The following is an 18,765-nucleotide window of genomic DNA, read 5'->3' as shown; positions in this document are numbered from 1 at the left end:
CCCCATCATCACTATCATGAAATAGGTAATTTTCACGTTTGGGAAATGGATAATACTTTTTATTTATTTATTTATTTTTTTGCTTTTCAAGAAATTTTCTGGGTTTTAATACATTTGGAAAGGGAATTTAGTTTTTATTTGCCCCCCCCCCCTTCAAAAAAATTCCTGGATACGCGCCTGCTTTATTTTACAATACCGATACAAAAGTTATCTTAAAAATAAAATTCTTTATCAAAATGGAAACTAATTACAGCAGTTTCGAAACTTTTTTTTATCAAACTATAAGATGATCTGAATAAACAGTTAATAGCTTATATAGAAATATTCGTGCATGGAAAAACTAAAACACTCCATTGGACGTTTTCTTTAGAATTGGGATCAAAAGAGTCTTCATTTAAAAAACAATATAAACATACTAGTACAATATTAGCCAATAAAACCTTAAAAGGACATACACAGGGTAGTTTTAAACATTATTTTCTTATTCTCTGTATAATATACATGTATATAAAAGTACAAATAACTGAAGGTCCTTTTTGTACGGTTTGTGCGATTCAGTGACGTATGCCTGGTAATACTGTACACCTTTTCTGAATCAAATTTTGAATTTTCTTTAAGAAATACAGGGATTTTCATCTCATGATATCTGTTCAAACTTCTAGTAGTATATGCTTTTTTTGTCTAAAAACATCTGATGGTATTATGGTTTTTAAAGAGGGATTCTTCTCATATTCTTCTCATATTTCTTGTATTTAAAAATTAATGAAAATTTCATAGATTCAAGAAGACAATATCACTTAGTGATGGTATCAATTAGATTAAATTTGACCGTTTTATTTTAGAAACAAGGTCAGGTCAAAGTCATTATCTTTTTCCTTGAAAATTAGAGTAAAAAATTACCGTTGCTAATCATGTGATGCCTACTTCTATTTTAAAAGATAAAATGTTTTCCTTTTTGCACAAAACGATGATACCATATCGGGTCTTCAGATGATTCTACCAAATTAATTGACATTATTTAACTTAAATAGATATTGGCTAATCCGAATTTAATCTGTTTTTCTTAAATTTTTAGGATATATTAGTATTTAATGTACTTCTTATATTTAAATATTTCTTATTTTTACATATGATAAAGTAGTCATATAAATATACAAAATGATACAAAAACAAAAAGCTTTGACCGTTTAGTAAGAGAGAAAAACACTTTTTACTGATTTTTGCTCAAATCTGTTTTAAGGTTGGAGGCTTTCAAAAGCTAACAAGATTGTACAATGTAGTTTGTTTAGAAAATCATTTTTATTTGCTATGTTTTAAAAGTTTACGGCATTATTATTAATTTTAGTTATATATCAATCTTTCTTTAAGTCTTTGATTGTTTTTAAAAAATTAACTAAATGTAATATTCTGTAAGAAATTTTGATAGGCAGAAAAGGAGATATTTTCATACGCCGCATTCGCTCCAAAATATAGTCCCTGATGGATTTCAAACTCAGTTTACCATTTCTATTTAAAATTGTACAATTATGATGAGTAAAGAAAAATATGATCTTTTACGAGGGTTGTCCGTAAAGTTCGTGGAGAAGCTAAAATTTAAATAAAAGTTGCGTCATAGATATTTCTCATTAGTATATTTATAATCCTTTATTATGTGTGAGTTACAAAATGAAAAATTTTACTCAATTTTAAGTGTATAATTACAATTATGACTTCATTATTAGACTTGGTATGGTGACCCGGAGCACAACAAAGTTTTAATTAAAAAGTTATTTATCACTTTATACATTTCATTTGTATTTTGTAAAATTCCGCGAAAATTTGGATGGCTTTTACATTAAAATGTTGACAAAACTTATAATGTCAAACCTGTAAAATTTGAACATTCAAAGTTTCGAAATGGCAGAGAAATCGAGGTCAGAGTTTATTAAGACAGGATCATCATTGTTCGAAAAAGAGACGTTTTCGGAAAAGGTGGAGCAGAGAGTAGTGATAAAATTTTGTGTAGACATCGGAAAAACACCAACAGAGACCCATAAATTCCTTAAACAGTCGGGAAATCATAGTAAAGTAATCTATTCTTTAGATCTGAAGTGGCACAGAAGATTTTCGGACGGAAGAGACAGTTTACTGGATGACATGCGTGAAGGAAGATCATCTTTCCGAGATTGTAGTGCTGTCAAAAATGAAGTTCGTAACGCGACTTTGCCGTATTTCCGTACATACAGTCGTTTTACGCGGACAGAGGTTTGATGATTTGCAGGATCTGAGACAGGAACTGCTAAATATTATAATTTCACGTATGAAATTAAACCAGAACAGTTTGTGCACATTTTTGATGACTGGTTGAAGAGACATAAGAAATGTGTTGTTTAACGGTGACTACGTTGAGAAAACTTAAATGTATTTAGCTTTTGACGTCGAGTAACGTCAAGGATTTTCATTTTAGTGCTCCGGGTATGAGTGTGTATCTTTTTTGTATCTGATAAAATATAACTATTTGTGCTTCGTTTGTGATTAAAACTTGCAAATTAATATACTGAAACATGAATTTAATGAAAATAATAGTTTCATATATTTTATCAATGTTTGTCAGTAATTATCAATGTTGTCCACGAACTTTACGGACAACCCTCGTAAATACATTACAGCTAAGTTTATAAGACATACAAGCAAAAATATTTGGTATATTTCGTCTAGTCAGAAACCAGACAATAATCCCTCTTTAAAAGTACATGTAAAATTACGTTATGTATGACATTAAATAAATCATAAGTCCTGTTTTGATTCATCTCCAAAATATATATTATACATGGAGAAATTTAATCATAGAAATTTATTGTGGCGTATATTTCTGCCCCTACATGTAAGATAACTTATGTCAACATGCAAGAAAGTTTGTCAACATGCAAGATAATTATGTGGATATGCGACTTATTATATTTCATGTTAACAAAAATAAGTCGCATATCAGTATACAGTTAAAGTATATCATTGAGGGAGTTAGCAAGATTCCAGTTCCCCAAGGCCAGGACTATAGTCCTGGTCGAGGGGAACTGGAATCTTGCTAACTCCCTCAATGATATACTTTTAACTGTTTTATTATACCGATACAAACGTAAAATTTAGAGGATTCAGATAGCGTGATTTCAAAGCAGGGATTAGCTCACTGAACCAACACACGGGGATAAGTCCATTCACATATCATACCAATGTAAAAGTAAAATCAAGAAGATTTCGGATAACCGGGAATTAGCTTTCGAAACAGGGATTAGCTCATTTGACAAACGCATGGGGATTAGTCCATTCATAACGATTTCTAGGGAATTAGTCACATCTAATGATCTAATGTTATATAGGGAAAAAATCAGTAGAGGTATAATAACAAAATTTAATTATCGCGCATGTTGACATAAATATCTTGTATGTTTAAAACATGACTAACTCGCATAAATAAGTCGTATGTCAACATAAATATGATACATGTCTTACTTAATTAACTGGCATGTTGACATAAATAAGTCGCATGTCTATACAAAATTATATCGCATGTAAAAATAAATTTGTTGCATCTTGCATTGGACGAATGATGTCAGATACTTGTTAGTAAAGAACTACGCACGCTAACTCTCGATCCCCGCCTACATTTTACAACCATTTAATTCAATACAAATGGCAATTTGACCGTAAAATCTTTGTTGAATGCAAAGAACAGTTCAATGGTAATTGACTAATAATTTTAATTCCAGTGTTAAATGGTTAATTATCCCTAATTCCAGCTCTTTAAATAAGGGGGGTAGACGATATTTTTCATTGAAATCGGGATTTAAAGCATCACCACATTTTAAAATATTCTTGGATATGAATAAATGTTCCTTAAATCCTTTCTTATGTTTTACTCATATAAAATTAAACATATATTATTAATAAACCAGAAGTCTCTGACGAGACTGTAGCTCTACTGGTTGTATTTATAAAGGAAGATAAAAGTAGCACTTTGACTTGAAACTTTGCAACAGCAATAAATAGAATAATGATCCTTGGTTTAGTCTCTTTTTGGCAAGATTTATTATTATATCAGACTAAAACTGTAGGAGGAGTAGCCTTTTAAAACAATTTTACTGAAATTTTGATTTAAGTAACCATGGCAACATCATTCAACAAAATCAAAAAACAATAACACCAATTATGTATCTCTGTAGTCTACTTGTATGCCACATTATTCTGAAATCAGACAAAAAGTGTAGGAGGAGTAGCGTTTTGAAAGTATTTCAAGAAAATTTCTATTTTTAGTAACCATGGCAACACCATTCATCAAAAAAATTTCTATTTTTAGTAACCATGGCAACACCATTCATCAAAATCCGAAACTGGTACAGAGAATTATGTATCTTAGTGTAGTTTACTTGTATGCTAAGTAATACTAAAATCAGACCAAAACTGTAGGGGTAGCATTTTGAAGGTATTTCAAGGAAATTTCTATTTTTAGTAACCATGGCAACAATGTTCATCGAAATCAAAAACCGATACACAGAATTATGTATCTTAGTGTAGTCTACTTGTTTGCCAAGTTATATTGAAATCAGACCAAAACTGTAAGAGGAGTAGCATTTTGAAAGTATTTCACAGAAATTTCTATTTTTAGTAACCATGGCAACATCGTTCATTGAAATCAAAAACCGATACACAGAATTATGCATCTTAGTATAGTCTACTTGTGTGCCAAGTTATATTGAAATCAGATCAAAACTGTAGGAGGAGTAGCATTTTGTAAGTATTTCACAGAAATTTCTATTTTTAGTAACCATGGCAACACCGTTCATCGAAATCAAAAACCGATAAACAGAATTATGTATCTTAGTGTAGTCTACTTGTGTGCCAAGTTATACTGAAATCAGACCAAAACTGTAGGAGGAGTAGCATTTTGAATGTTTTTCACAGAAATTTCTATTTTTAGTAACCATGGCAACACCGTTCATCGAAATCAAAAACCGATATACAGAATTATGTATCTTAGTGTAGTCTACTTGTGTGCCAAGTTATATTGAAATCAGATCAAAACTGTAGGAGGAGTAGCATTTTGAATGTTTTTCACAGAAATTTCTATTTTTAGTAACCATGGCAACACCGTTCATCGAAATCAAAAACCGATACACAGAATTATGCATCTTAGTATAGTCTACTTGTGTGCTCAAGTTATACTGAAATCAGATCAAAACTGTAGGAGGAGTAGCATTTTGAATGTTTTTCACAGAAATTTCTATTTTTAGTAACCATGGCAACACCGTTCATCGAAATCAAAAACCGATACACAGAATTATGCATCTTAGTATAGTCTACTTGTGTGCCAAGTTATACTGAAATCAGATCAAAACTGTAGGAGGAGTAGCATTTTGAATGTTTTTCACAGAAATTTCTATTTTTAGTAACCATGGCAACACCGTTCATCGAAATCAAAAACCGATACACAGAATTATGCATCTTAGTATAGTCTACTTGTGTGCCAAGTTATATTGAAATCAGAACAAAACTGAAGGAGGAATAGCATTTTGAAAAATTGTTTACAGACGGACAGACAGACAGACAGACAGACGGACGGACAACGGACACATTACTATCGCATAAGCTCTTCTGGTCTCTGACCAGTAGAGCTAAAAACAAGATGTGTTTGTGAAACATTGATGAATGGCAGCTCATGGCCATCATGAAAATTTTTCAAAAGTAGGTCAAACATGATGGTATTCAAAGAAAGGTCTTGTCACAAGAAATACACTTATGAATTATGAGAATGCTGGCACCAACCATTAAAAAAGTATGGCCATTTTGAAGATTAAAGTTTTTTAAACATTGGTCAAAATTTAATGCCATAAGGTAAAAAAAAAAATTTGGTACCCAAAGATCTTGTCATAGGGAATACACATGATTTAATATGATGGAGGTTTAGTTTTTGCAAAAAGACGGACCAACCAAAAACTATATGCCCCTGAATCTCATTACGGGGGCATAATAAAAACACCAGAAGTCTCTGACGAGACTGTAGCTCTACTGGTTGTATTTATAAAGGAAGATAAAAGTAGCACTTTGACTTGAAACTTTGCAACAGCAATAAATAGAATAATGATCCTTGGTTTAGTCTCTTTTTGGCAAGATTTATTATTATATCAGACTAAAACTGTAGGAGGAGTAGCCTTTTAAAACAATTTTACTGAAATTTTGATTTAAGTAACCATGGCAACATCATTCAACAAAATCAAAAAACAATAACACCAATTATGTATCTCTGTAGTCTACTTGTATGCCACATTATTCTGAAATCAGACAAAAAGTGTAGGAGGAGTAGCGTTTTGAAAGTATTTCAAGAAAATTTCTATTTTTAGTAACCATGGCAACACCATTCATCAAAAAAATTTCTATTTTTAGTAACCATGGCAACACCATTCATCAAAATCCGAAACTGGTACAGAGAATTATGTATCTTAGTGTAGTTTACTTGTATGCTAAGTAATACTAAAATCAGACCAAAACTGTAGGGGTAGCATTTTGAAGGTATTTCAAGGAAATTTCTATTTTTAGTAACCATGGCAACACTGTTCATCGAAATCCGAAACTGGTACAGAGAATTATGTATCTTAGTGTAGTTTACTTGTGAGCTAAGTAATACTAAAATCAGACCAAAACTGTAGGGATAGCATTTTGAAGGTATTTCAAGGAAATTTCTATTTTTAGTAACCATGGCAACAATGTTCATCGAAATCAGAAAATCAATATAAAGAATTATGTATTTTAGTGTAGTCTACTTGTGTGCCAAGTTATACTGAAATCAGACCAAAAATGTAAGAGGAGTAGCATTTGAAAGTATTTCACAGAAATTTTTATTTTTTAGTAAACATGGCAACACCGTTCATTGAAATAAAAAAACGATACACAGAATTATGTATCTTAGTATAGTCTACTTGTGTGAAAAGTAATATTGAAATCAGATAAAAACTGTAGGAGGAGTAGCATTTTGAAAGTATTTCACAGAAATTTCTATTTTTAGTAACCATGGCAACATCGTTCATCGAAATCAAAAACCGATATACAGAAGTACGCATCTTAGTATAGTCTACTTGTGTGCCAAGTTATATTGAAATCAGATAAAAACTGTAGGAGGAGTAGCATTTTGAAAGTATTTCACAGAAATTTCTATTTTTAGTAACCATGGCAACACCGTTCATCGAAATCAAAAACCGATACACAGAATTATGTATCTTAGTGTAGTCTACTTGTGTGCCAAGTTATACTGAAATCAGACCAAAACTGTAGGAGGAGTAGCATTTTGAATGTTTTTCACAGAAATTTCTATTTTTAGTAACCATGGCAACACCGTTCATTGAAATCAAAAACCGATACACAGAATTATGTATCTTAGTGTAGTCTACTTGTGTGCCAAGTTATACTGAAATCAGACCAAAACTGTAGGAGGAGTAGCATTTTGAAAAATTGTTTACAGACGGACAGACAGACAGACGGACGGACGACGGACACCTTACTATCGCATAAGCTCTTCTGGTCTCTGACCAGTAGAGCTAAAAACCATGTTTTAGTTGTACACCACTTTGAAATTGGTGAAAACATAAGCATTTTTGTCGTTTTCTGTCTGTAAATACATGCCCCCCCCCCCCCCCCCCCCCCGTGAAACACAAAAAGCTTAAGTATGAATTTGTGAAATGATAGTCCATATTACCTGTAAAAAGGAATTTTTGTTTCACTGGGGGGAAAGATGTTTTAAAAATATTTTCCGTTTTCCGTTGATTTCTATAGTGAAAAACACAAGTTTTACCAAGATTATAGAGTTATCTCTCTTCGTTTTCCCAAAGAAGTAATGTTTTATGAAAATTCATATAAATATCTATAAAGATGTGAAAAATCATTCAAATGTGTTAACTTTTGAAAATTGACTTGGGGGTAGGCGGGAGAACAATGCTATCGTTCGCAGTTCTTTACCCACATGAAAATCAGATTCTCAAAAAAGATTGGTAACTTGCATGTCAACATAATTATCTTGTATGTAGACATAATTTTCTTGCATGTTGAAACTTTTTCTCGCATGTTGACATAATTTATCTTGCATGTAGGGGCAGAAATAAAGACTACGAGGTTTTTTTCTTATATAAATGTCAACTTGCAAGATAATTATGTAGACATGCAACTTATTTATGTCAACATGTGAGATAATTATGTTAAAATGCGAGTTAATTATGTCCACATGCAAGATATGTATGTTAACATGCAACTTATTATCTTGCATGTTGACATAAATACCTTGCATGTTAAAATATAACTCGCATGTTGACATAAATAAGTTGCATTTTGACATTAATAAGTCGCATGTTAACATACATAAATAAGTTGCATGTTCATTAACATAATTATCTTGCATGTTGACATAAATAAGTCGTACGTCTACACAATTATGTTGCATGTTAACATAAATAGGTCGCATGTTGACATAAATATCTTGCATGTTAACATAATTATCTAGCATGTTAACATAAATAAGTCGCATGTCAACATAATTCTGTTGCAGCTTGCTTGTATGATGTCGTAAACAGGCATTAGTAAGTAATTTTACCAACACTATAATTAGATTCTCAAAAAGGATTGGTAAGTTGCATGTCAACATAATTATCTTGCATGTTGACATAATTATCTTGCATGTTGACATACTTTTCTTGCATGTTAACATAATTTATCTTGTATGGGGGGGGGGGGGGGGCAGAAATATGCCACCATACTGAAGGCTCAAATAAGCTTTTATGATCGAAATTTGTCCATTATCTGTTGTTTTTGTCGCTGTAATCTTTTCAAATTTTCATCTTCTCCAGAACCACTACGCCAAATTTAACCTGACTTGGCACAGAGTATCCTTGGGTGAATGGGATTTAAGCTTGTTCAAAATGAAGGCCCACACCCTCTTGGGATAGGATGGGGCCACCATATTTGATGATCAATGTTTTGCGTAGGAATATATAGGAGGAAAATCTGCTGATGAAGAACAGCAGGGCTATATTGACTCAGGTGAGCTTTGTGGCCCATGGGCCTTTTGTTTTGAAGATAATGGTATCGCTGTCTGAACAATTTAAGGTTAGCGTCACATCGAGCCTATTAGACATCACACAAAGATTTCTCCAAATCCCCCTCCCCCCAAGACGAGTTGCTGGACTTCAATACTAAGTCTAGGGATCAAAGAAAAATTTAGTGGCAACTGTAGCCATCAAAGATGACAACATTTCGGAAATATTTCCTCTTCACAGATATGTATTGTTTATTATTTTTTTTTAAGATCGATCACTTTTCGTTATCTTTACCTTTTTCATTAATGACTTGCATGCTGCTAATGTAGTGAATCATTAAGGTATTCAATGTATAACGACCATATTTTGTATCTAATAAATGAACGGTCCTATATTTGTAATTATGGTATCATTTTGAAGGTGTTATGAAATAAAAATACTCCACCAAAGAAAATTACAAAAATTTGATTATTGTCAAATTAATTGCACTTTGAATTTTACATTGAAGTCTATGGACAATGCATGTGTTATTAAGATATTGTAAAAAGTAATTTGAATTTCATAAAAAGCTCTTGGTGAAAATATGCATACATTCTCTCTTTATTAAAATATGAAATAAAATTAATCAATTACCGCAGATATCTTGACGAAATTAAAATTTTCCTCTTTGCATCAAGGGCAGATAACTCTCTGAAAACTTTTAAAGTGCAAAATGACCAGTTTCTTATATGTTATCAGTCATGTGAATTTGGTTCATTTCACTTTCAACGTTATCTACCAATGCATTTTTAACTAGTTTAAAATGATTCAAAATTGTTAAATACACTTGTATGCAGCTGTAACTTCTGAACCATAAACCCAGTACCTTCTTTTTTTCGTCACTTGTTAAATTCTTGCAGAGAGAAGACGAGGGGTTATTTATGAGATAGTAAAAAATCAGTGTAGGTATAATGAATTTAGTCCAAATATGTGTCTGAACAGAGTTAATGGTCGTGATGATTATATTACATGCTCTGGAATTTTAGGTGAAGTTTGAAAGGAAAAAAAGGCAAGTATGACTTTTGAAGTCTAGCATGAATCCGATGTTAAGCTAAAATTTTGGGGGAAATATCGTTACGGAAGTTAATTTCCAGTAAAAAAAAAATGAAATTCTCGACAATAGATAAAATTATGCAGTATTTCGCTCCCAAAATAATAATTTTTTGATACCTTTAACGCAATTTCTCGAAAAGGTTCAAAAATCATCTCACAACTCTTCGAAATTTCACAGGATTGTTCTACAATATCACATTTAGATCTAACATATTTGTTGACAACCTCTATTTAGAGAAAGGATATGGAAAACCACAAAGGTCTTTTAGGATGTCCCATTCAATGAAATTTTAGATTACCGCAATTTCAATAGTTAAAATTGAAATAAATTATCAGTAAAAACAAATTTGATATAACATACACCGAGTACCTCTAAACAGTTACTTGTTTCCAAAAAGTAAAGACGTTTTCCCGTCTTTTAAAGCGACTAATCCAACATCTTCCGTGTCCTGCAGACATATCCCGATGCCTAAATGACGTCATGTCAAATATGTATTATAATTAATAGCTTATGAATTTATTCCAGATTATAGTTCCAAATTGGTTAAAATTTATTTCACTGTAAAGTCCATAAAAATTACTTCCATACATGTACGTTTCATCGGATCTTATCGGTTATTACGAAAATTACATAAGAATTGAAATGTCTTGCGAAAGTGTCTCTTAACTGCCTAAAATGACGTCTGAAGTTCTTAGAACGCACAATTCGGGATTGTACATTTATGTATTTTCTTTATTAAATAAAATAATTCTTTACCCTTCAAACTTTACAGGGGGGGGGGGGGTAGTTAAATGGTCATCGTCAAACAGTTATCTACCGGTAAGTTTCAATTTTTAAATCTGCTTTTGTAGAGATGGCGAACGCTGAAAGAGAGGAATAGTGAAGGTAAATTGGGGAAAGGAAAATTTGATAGCAAGTGGAATATGAGCAACTGTTGTTTTAAACTACGTTTATATTTAAAGCGTGAGTTAGACGTACAGATATCTATTTCAACCAACTTTTTATCCTCTCTTTCTCGGCAAAAATAAGGGGGGTTCCAACCCCCGGAACCCCCCCCCCCTCTGGATCCGCCAATGCACAGCACGTCAGAAAGATCCCTTTCGACGTCAATTTTAGCGTTACAAAGTTTAGTAGCAATTTCTGACGTTGCGTCAATTACATTCCTGGATCACCGTCTCAGAGAGACAACTGTTTTTGTCCAATTCAATTTGTTATGTCGAAAATGTAATGGTCTAAAGTAGAAGAATCGATGATATAAGGTTCCATGGTCACTTTCAGGGAAGTTTCAGTTCTTTGTAAATTCTGCATTCTGCCCGTGCAATTTAAAATAAAATCGTTACGGAAGTTAATTGATTTTAGCGACATACTATGATTTCGTATGAGAGAAGATCCATGCATTTTTTCGGGAGAAGTGGTTTGTTTTCTTTTTATATAGGAAAAAACTTTTGGTTAACGTTTCTTGTAATCTACTCGGAACGCTTAATACGGATGAAAATTTCGATTTGAATTTGTAAATGAATGAAGCGACATTAAGATTTGCAGTGGAATACGTTTTAAAACATTATACAATGCTCATATCAAAACTTTAACTGCATATATATCACTAAATATTTATAAAACCATGTTTCTGTTTTAAGTTTTAGAGTTGAAACCGATCTTTAAAATTATATTTAATATAGGTAAATTTGTAATAAGCGACATAAAAAAATCTTAATCGGGCATGTTTTTGTAAAATAACTTAACTTGGGATAATCGCAGAATGCAGTAAATAATCACGATTTTGGCGACTCTCGGCATACATCGCAAAAAATGTGTGCATTTCTAAGGCAAAATATGCTCCATGATGGCCCTGTACATGTCACGTCCTGAAACTTCATTTGATCCTACATATTCTGTACAAAATTGGAGAGATATGTCCATAAAGTATAGGAACAATCCCCGTGAAATCACTAGTATTACGGTTGGTAGACAAAAGACAGATAAGAAGTTAGAGATCTAATTATAGCATCATCAAAAAAGAATGTTTTGAAAAAAGCAATTCATCATTATGTTTTTTTAAACATTTACTTAACCCCAGAAGCAGACACAATTAAATGGCATAACATCTGTCTTTGAAACTGGCCACTTATTCTACCAATTTTTTGTAACAAAACACACAAAACAAACAAGAAAACATTGATGTAACCATCAATTGTCGCCCGGGAAAGAAATAAAGTAAACAATGGAAATGAGTCTTGATCATCAAACCGCTTCGATATGTGTGATCATCAAACCGCTTCGATATGTGCTTCGATATGCGTCTAAATGATGGAGACGATAGTCGAGAATATTTTGAAAACCTATAGTCGGATGAAAATCGAACAAAAACGATATCCTTTTAAACTTTATCAATTCCTCAAGTAAATGTTGGCTGCATAAAATATAAATTGAAACCAGACACATGCATCACCTATTCTCAAAAATGTCTATCACTTTAAGAATATAAAACACGAACTGTGTAAAGTACGTTTTTACTTTTTTATGCGATAAGTAGAATTCGATGTTCTAAAAAAAGGGACCTGTCGTTTTTTCGATAGTAAATGATAAGCAACTTTATATATTAAATATGAAAAACATATATATTTTTACAGATTCACTTTATGGAAGTAAATATATTGTGTATCTCGTAATTTATAAAGGGAAAGAACATTCTGATTAACAATCTTTTTAATGTTTAGAAAACCTTTAATTCTGAATAACTTCTCCCACCTCAATCCCCATATACCAACACTTAAACTTATATGTATAGAGCAGCCCGGTCCTCCGGGCTGCAATAAGGGTTTTGAAAAATAAGTTTTATGAATAATTTCTTTCTGCATTACATTTAATTCAAATTAATGTGAACTTGTACATGAAAAACTTTTTTCTGAGAAAACTAACAAGTGAATGATTGCACATTTAACAGGGGCACTGGGTCCATATTGGCATACCCACTACAGATCTTCCGTCCTATCCAGCATCACATACAACATTATCAATAGATCACCAGATCGTTTTTCTTCAGATCTTTTATCCGAAACTTGTCTTTTACAGATCAAGTTGCTTAATATATGTAAATGAACAGAAATCAGCAACTTGATTACGACTGCAATAATATGGAGAGTCACCGTCAAATAAAAGTGTGAATCAAGTGGGCATCCAGTGAACATTTTCTCTTCAAATGTATTTTTAAAATCTATTTCAAATGTTCAAAGAAAAAATATCTGTACATCTAATGTATAGTTGATGTGCTACAGCACTATCACAGTCTTTATTGTCAGGTGTGAGAGTTGAAAATAAAAGTTTTATAAGAATAGACATGTGTAAGTCGTTTGTAGGATCAAGTTTAAGCCAAACAGAGATGTCTGGCTAAAAAGTACTTTGAAGTTGCACATGATACCGTAGAGAAGTTATTTGCTTTGCAGCCGAGTACGAGTATTAAAAGTTGCAAGTATTCAAAATTTAGCAACATCAGGTCTTTGGTTGTGCTACACCCTTTTTCAAAATAGGTCCACCTTCGTGTAGAAGAAGTGCTGGCCATACGATATAGTCCATCTTCTTTCCGCTATTGGTATACTCCCGATAAAAATCTTTATCAAATTTCTTGTCCTTTTGATCTGAAGCTTTAAGACAAACCGGTGGATCCTGGGCGACCATTAACCAACAGATTCGCACACACTTCTTTAAATAGGGCTTTGCAATCTCCATCTTACCACCATATTGTGTCTGAATTTCGGACCGTTTTCCCCAAATATACTGTAATAAAAACCCAATTTTACTAAATCTGAAAACACCATCCTTTTACTTATAATAAAATTATAACTATTATTATATATTGCAGGGGCAATAAAAAAAATTATAACTATGCAGCCTTCAGTAACATAAAACCTTTAAATTTCAAACAATACCTGTTCTACAAAATGACATGTTCCCTCTACGGTTAATTTGAGCAGATTCTTTATATATTTCATGTCAGTTTCACTCAGACCAATTTTCTCAAGAACCTGAAAATTTTAATTTCATAAGTCTTTAAAACTTTAATACTCGACAGTCTGCATAATAAGCAAATTGAATAACATGACCAATAACCTTTAAACATTGTTAGAGAAAAGGGCACTTTTTAAGAATATTCTAGTCTTCTTTTATAATGAATGAAATCAACTAAATTTCGCAATTTTGTATATAAAAAATGATACTAAATCAACTAATATGTATACCGATTTTAGAATTTTGATATCCACAGATTGACTTTTGGAATCCAAGAACTGCTGCATTACTGTAATTTCTTCCGGGGATAGTTTTTCCTCTTTTGATACGCCCTTTTTCTTCAGTTAAAAAAATTATTCAGAAATAAGAGTCAAAATGGAAAATAATAATTTCATAAATAAAAATACAAAAATGACCACATACCTTTGGGTGTTTTTCATGAGGTACAGCAAATCTCAAAAGTGTCAATTCCGCTAAGACATTTTTGTATCTACTGCTTGCTATTTCTTTACAAGAACTGTATGAATTCTGAAAGTACAGAGGAGTGGAAAATTTCTTTCTAAAAACAAACGAATCATAAATCTCTCCTCTGCTCCTAGTATTTAGAAAATTACCAGGCAGAAGCAACCAAGCTTTTTTGTAAGCATATTTAAAATCAGTTTATGCAAGCTGAAAATGCTCAATGCAAATTATGATATTGTGCAAGATTTTTTTTTTTGGGGGGGGGGGGGGGGGAAGAGACCTTTGTAGAACAATTCAATAAACAGCTTTGAAATTTAAAATCTTTACAATGTTACAAAAGAGTGGAGAGCAATCTGAATTTTCGTCATTCAATTACTAGTACCAGAAAGACCCCCCTTTTCACAATTCTTACAACAGCGGAAATGTACCATATGTATAAAAACAATAATTTATGTGAATATACAAAAAATACTACCTCTAAAATCTGAAGCAACATCTGTATAGCCTCTTTTTCTGACATCTTCGATTCTTCTGTTAATTTTTCAAAGACATCTGTCCAGGCATTATCGTAGAGTTCGCTATATTGTTCTCCGATTTTGATTGGTCGGTTCGGGTCACTCAGATCTGTTATATGTGGGTTCTCATTAGTTAGCTTTGCTCCAGCTACTTCGCTTAATCTGTAAAATACACAGGACTTGAAAGATCATTCTTTATTTCACATCTACATTTTTGCAAAACAGAACAGAAAAAGGAGAAACTTCTGCTTAAAAAATGTTAATTACGTATGAAAGTATTAGCATCAAAAAGTAACATTAAAATTGATAAATGTACATTAAGGCATTTTGGAAGGACTTAGGAATGAAAAGCTTATGTCAGATATACATATAAACAGGCAAACTCAATCAGATCAGAGAAAAATTAAAATTTCATCATTTACCTTGTTAGGGCGTTATTTTTTTCAGCCTGTGCTCTTTTTAATTCAATGGTCAATCTCTGTTCTACTTCTTCCTTTTTTCTTATCATGTTGTCATAACTTTTTTTCATTTCAAATATTTCTTCTTTTTTATTAGAAATCTCCATTTCAAGCTGTTTCTGATTTTCTTTTTGTTGCTGAATGATGTTATTTTGATCGTTCATACTTCTAGAATTCATAGCATTACAAGCAGTTACAATAAATATGTATCTACAGGGCTTCCGTGGCAAGCAACTGCTGTTCACATTTTTTAAAGTAGGTTGATATCAATTCATAAACAATCGATATTTACAGTAAAATGAAGTTTAATTTGCAGAAACTGTGAATTTGAACTTACTTTTTAAGCTTTTTTACTTTCTCTATGGCTTGCGTTGTAGCGAGGGGATCGTCCGTATCGGACACAGCCTTTAACAAATCTTGCAAATCATTCTGGTCTCTTGATTGAAGAAAGGTATGAAATAATGTAAATGATGCAAATTACTCTTTGAAAATATTCGTAAAATATGAAGTTTTCTTTTTATCGTTAGACTTGGAAAAAATCAGACGTATGCTACCTTTTTAACGAATGAATTCTTTCCAACACATCATCAGTTGGATTCGCTTTTTCTTTACCGACAATTGTCTGGAGAATCATATTTCTATCTGTGTCATTTTTCTTCAATAAACTATAATTTTAAAAAAAATTACCCCGGTATATATTGCACACTTTTCTATACACATTCAGATTTATATCCATGTAGATTTATTTTTACTAACGTTTTTAAGTTCCTAATCATTGTCCTGGCATTCTCTACACTATGTTGGCTTTCATCGAGTTTATCTTTGAAGGCAAGTCCCTTCAACTCTTCGTCAAATACAATATTTTTTAACTCCAAACATTCATCTTCTTTCCTAAAAAAAAAAAAAAAGAATACAAAAAGGAATATTATGAAAACAGATTCTTAACAGCTTGATGATATACATTATTTCCGAGTCCGTCAGTCGGTATTTTTTGATTCTGTAAACCACAACTATGAAAGTAATGTTTATTAATGGATGCGTACAGTGTAAAGACCAAACATTCATTTTCTTAACTTTGTATTTGTTAAAGAATTTCGGGATCTATTTAAGCTTAATAGGAAATATGACATAACGTCAACGTGCAATTCACATTTATATTCTAATAAATCCACTGAAATCATATAGGAATATTTTGCGTGGATCCACCATCTAGATATCTTGGGCTTTGATCCTTCTTTTATTGTCACTTTGTGGCAGATAGTGTTCATGAATATACAACAAAGGAAAGGAAAGTGCGTATACAACCTTTGTAAGTCATGAATTTTCTCCATGGTAGCTTCCATTGAATACGTTAACTTTTTCATGTCTCTCCTTTTCTTTGGGTTGAATAAACCTTCTCTTAATGCAAGCATTTCTTCCTCTTGCCTTGAAATACATTAATATCCCTTTTAAAACTGTATTAAATGGTAAATTGTAAACTATTGATACAAAAATAATAAATTGTAAACTATTGTACAATAACGCAGCATATTTTACATCCACTGAATATTTTCTCTTTCATTTTTTTTGTTTTATAAAAATCGATTGTTTATTTAGAACAATAAACACAAATTATTCTTTAACTATTTAGATCCAGATTTTTTAAAGTCATCTTGATGAAAAAGTTTTGAAGAAGTTTTAAAGGTCAATTGTTTCATGGCTCCAATTTAATTTACAAGATTTTTCATACTTTCACCCACTTTATCTATACTACTATATTAAAATAATAGACTCGAATTTTTGGCCTTTACTACCGATAAATCGGAAGAGTACCGTCTGTTATTTGATATATTTTAAACATCATTGGTACTTGAAGATTACCAATTTGTTTTTATTTTTTCTCAATTAAGCTTCGTTAATTAATAATCAACGAAAATTCCTCAAAAAATTCCGGAAATCATCTGGATTTTTTGGATTTTACAATCTTGCGCGTGCGCATTACATTCACGCTAAATCACGGTGTTCAAATAGAGTTGTCGTTCGTTTCTCTCTTATACACGAATGTATGAGCCGTTGGTCGAGAGTGTGTTCAAATCAGAGAAGACAAAAGTATATACTAAGTAGATATATATTTGTTATTGTATAATTTTTCTAATAAGAAATCATTAATGTATTTGAACAGAATATATAGCAAATTTCCCATGAAAATTTACACGTAATTGTCATAGGCGTCGGAACCGGGGGGGGGGGGGGGGGCTAGGGGGGCTTAGCACAATTCTTCATTTTCATTACTTTGCTTGATATGTATCAGCAGTGTGCTCAAATCTTTGCTGTTGTCATATTTTCAATGAACATCGATCCATAATTTCTTTTATTAAATTTGTTTGGAAAGGTGAAATTTATGTAAGCTCCGGCGTGATTCGAACTCAAGACTTGATTTATAGCTAACTGGTGGTCAAACCCATTCTGCGCTACGCCGTTACGCAACAATTTAAAAAAAAAACAAAAACAAAAACAAAACAAAACAAACACACACAAAAAAAACAGAATTATATTATCATTCATTCTTTATTTCAAAAATACCTTACAATATGAATGTGTCGATGTATCTATTTTGTAAATGTCCGATATGCACATGGATGCATTCATAACAATGTCAACCCGTGCACGCACGGGTCAAAATCTAGTATGAATAATAAAAAGACGGATATAAATAGAGACAATAAAATGCTTTGAAGGGTTGCAATCATTGCAGAAAAAATACATAATCCTTTTCCACGGTTATGTATTTTTTCTACAATGCTGCAACCTTAATCCCCTATAGAAACACATTTTAATTTTTAATACATCCAGCATATTTAAGTCCACTTATACAAAACGTTCTGCATTATTTCATACAGTTCTCTAATTTAGCACCAATTGACATCAATTCATACTTAAAACCAGACAAGGAAGCAGAATAAAGTTTTTACCTTAGTAGTTCTTGTATTCTAGCCTCTGTTTTCTCCAAGTCTTTATCTTCCACCTTTGTAACTTTAAAGACAGCTTTCTTGACACTTTCTAGGCTCATCTCTAATTCTTTTACATTCCTTGAGAAATGTTTAGAAATACACAAACTACTACATCAAAAATCATCCCCACCATCAAAAACATGATGACCTTTGTGAAGGTTTTTGACAATCAGATGTATCCTCCTACTG

Source organism: Saccostrea echinata, unplaced genomic scaffold, assembly GCF_033153115.1.
Source record: "Saccostrea echinata isolate AGI-Se365-2 ecotype Australia unplaced genomic scaffold, CSIRO_AGI_Sech_v1 ptg000056l, whole genome shotgun sequence".
In the NCBI taxonomy this organism is placed as follows: domain Eukaryota; kingdom Metazoa; phylum Mollusca; class Bivalvia; order Ostreida; family Ostreidae; genus Saccostrea; species Saccostrea echinata.
This window is presented reverse-complemented; position numbering follows the sequence as displayed.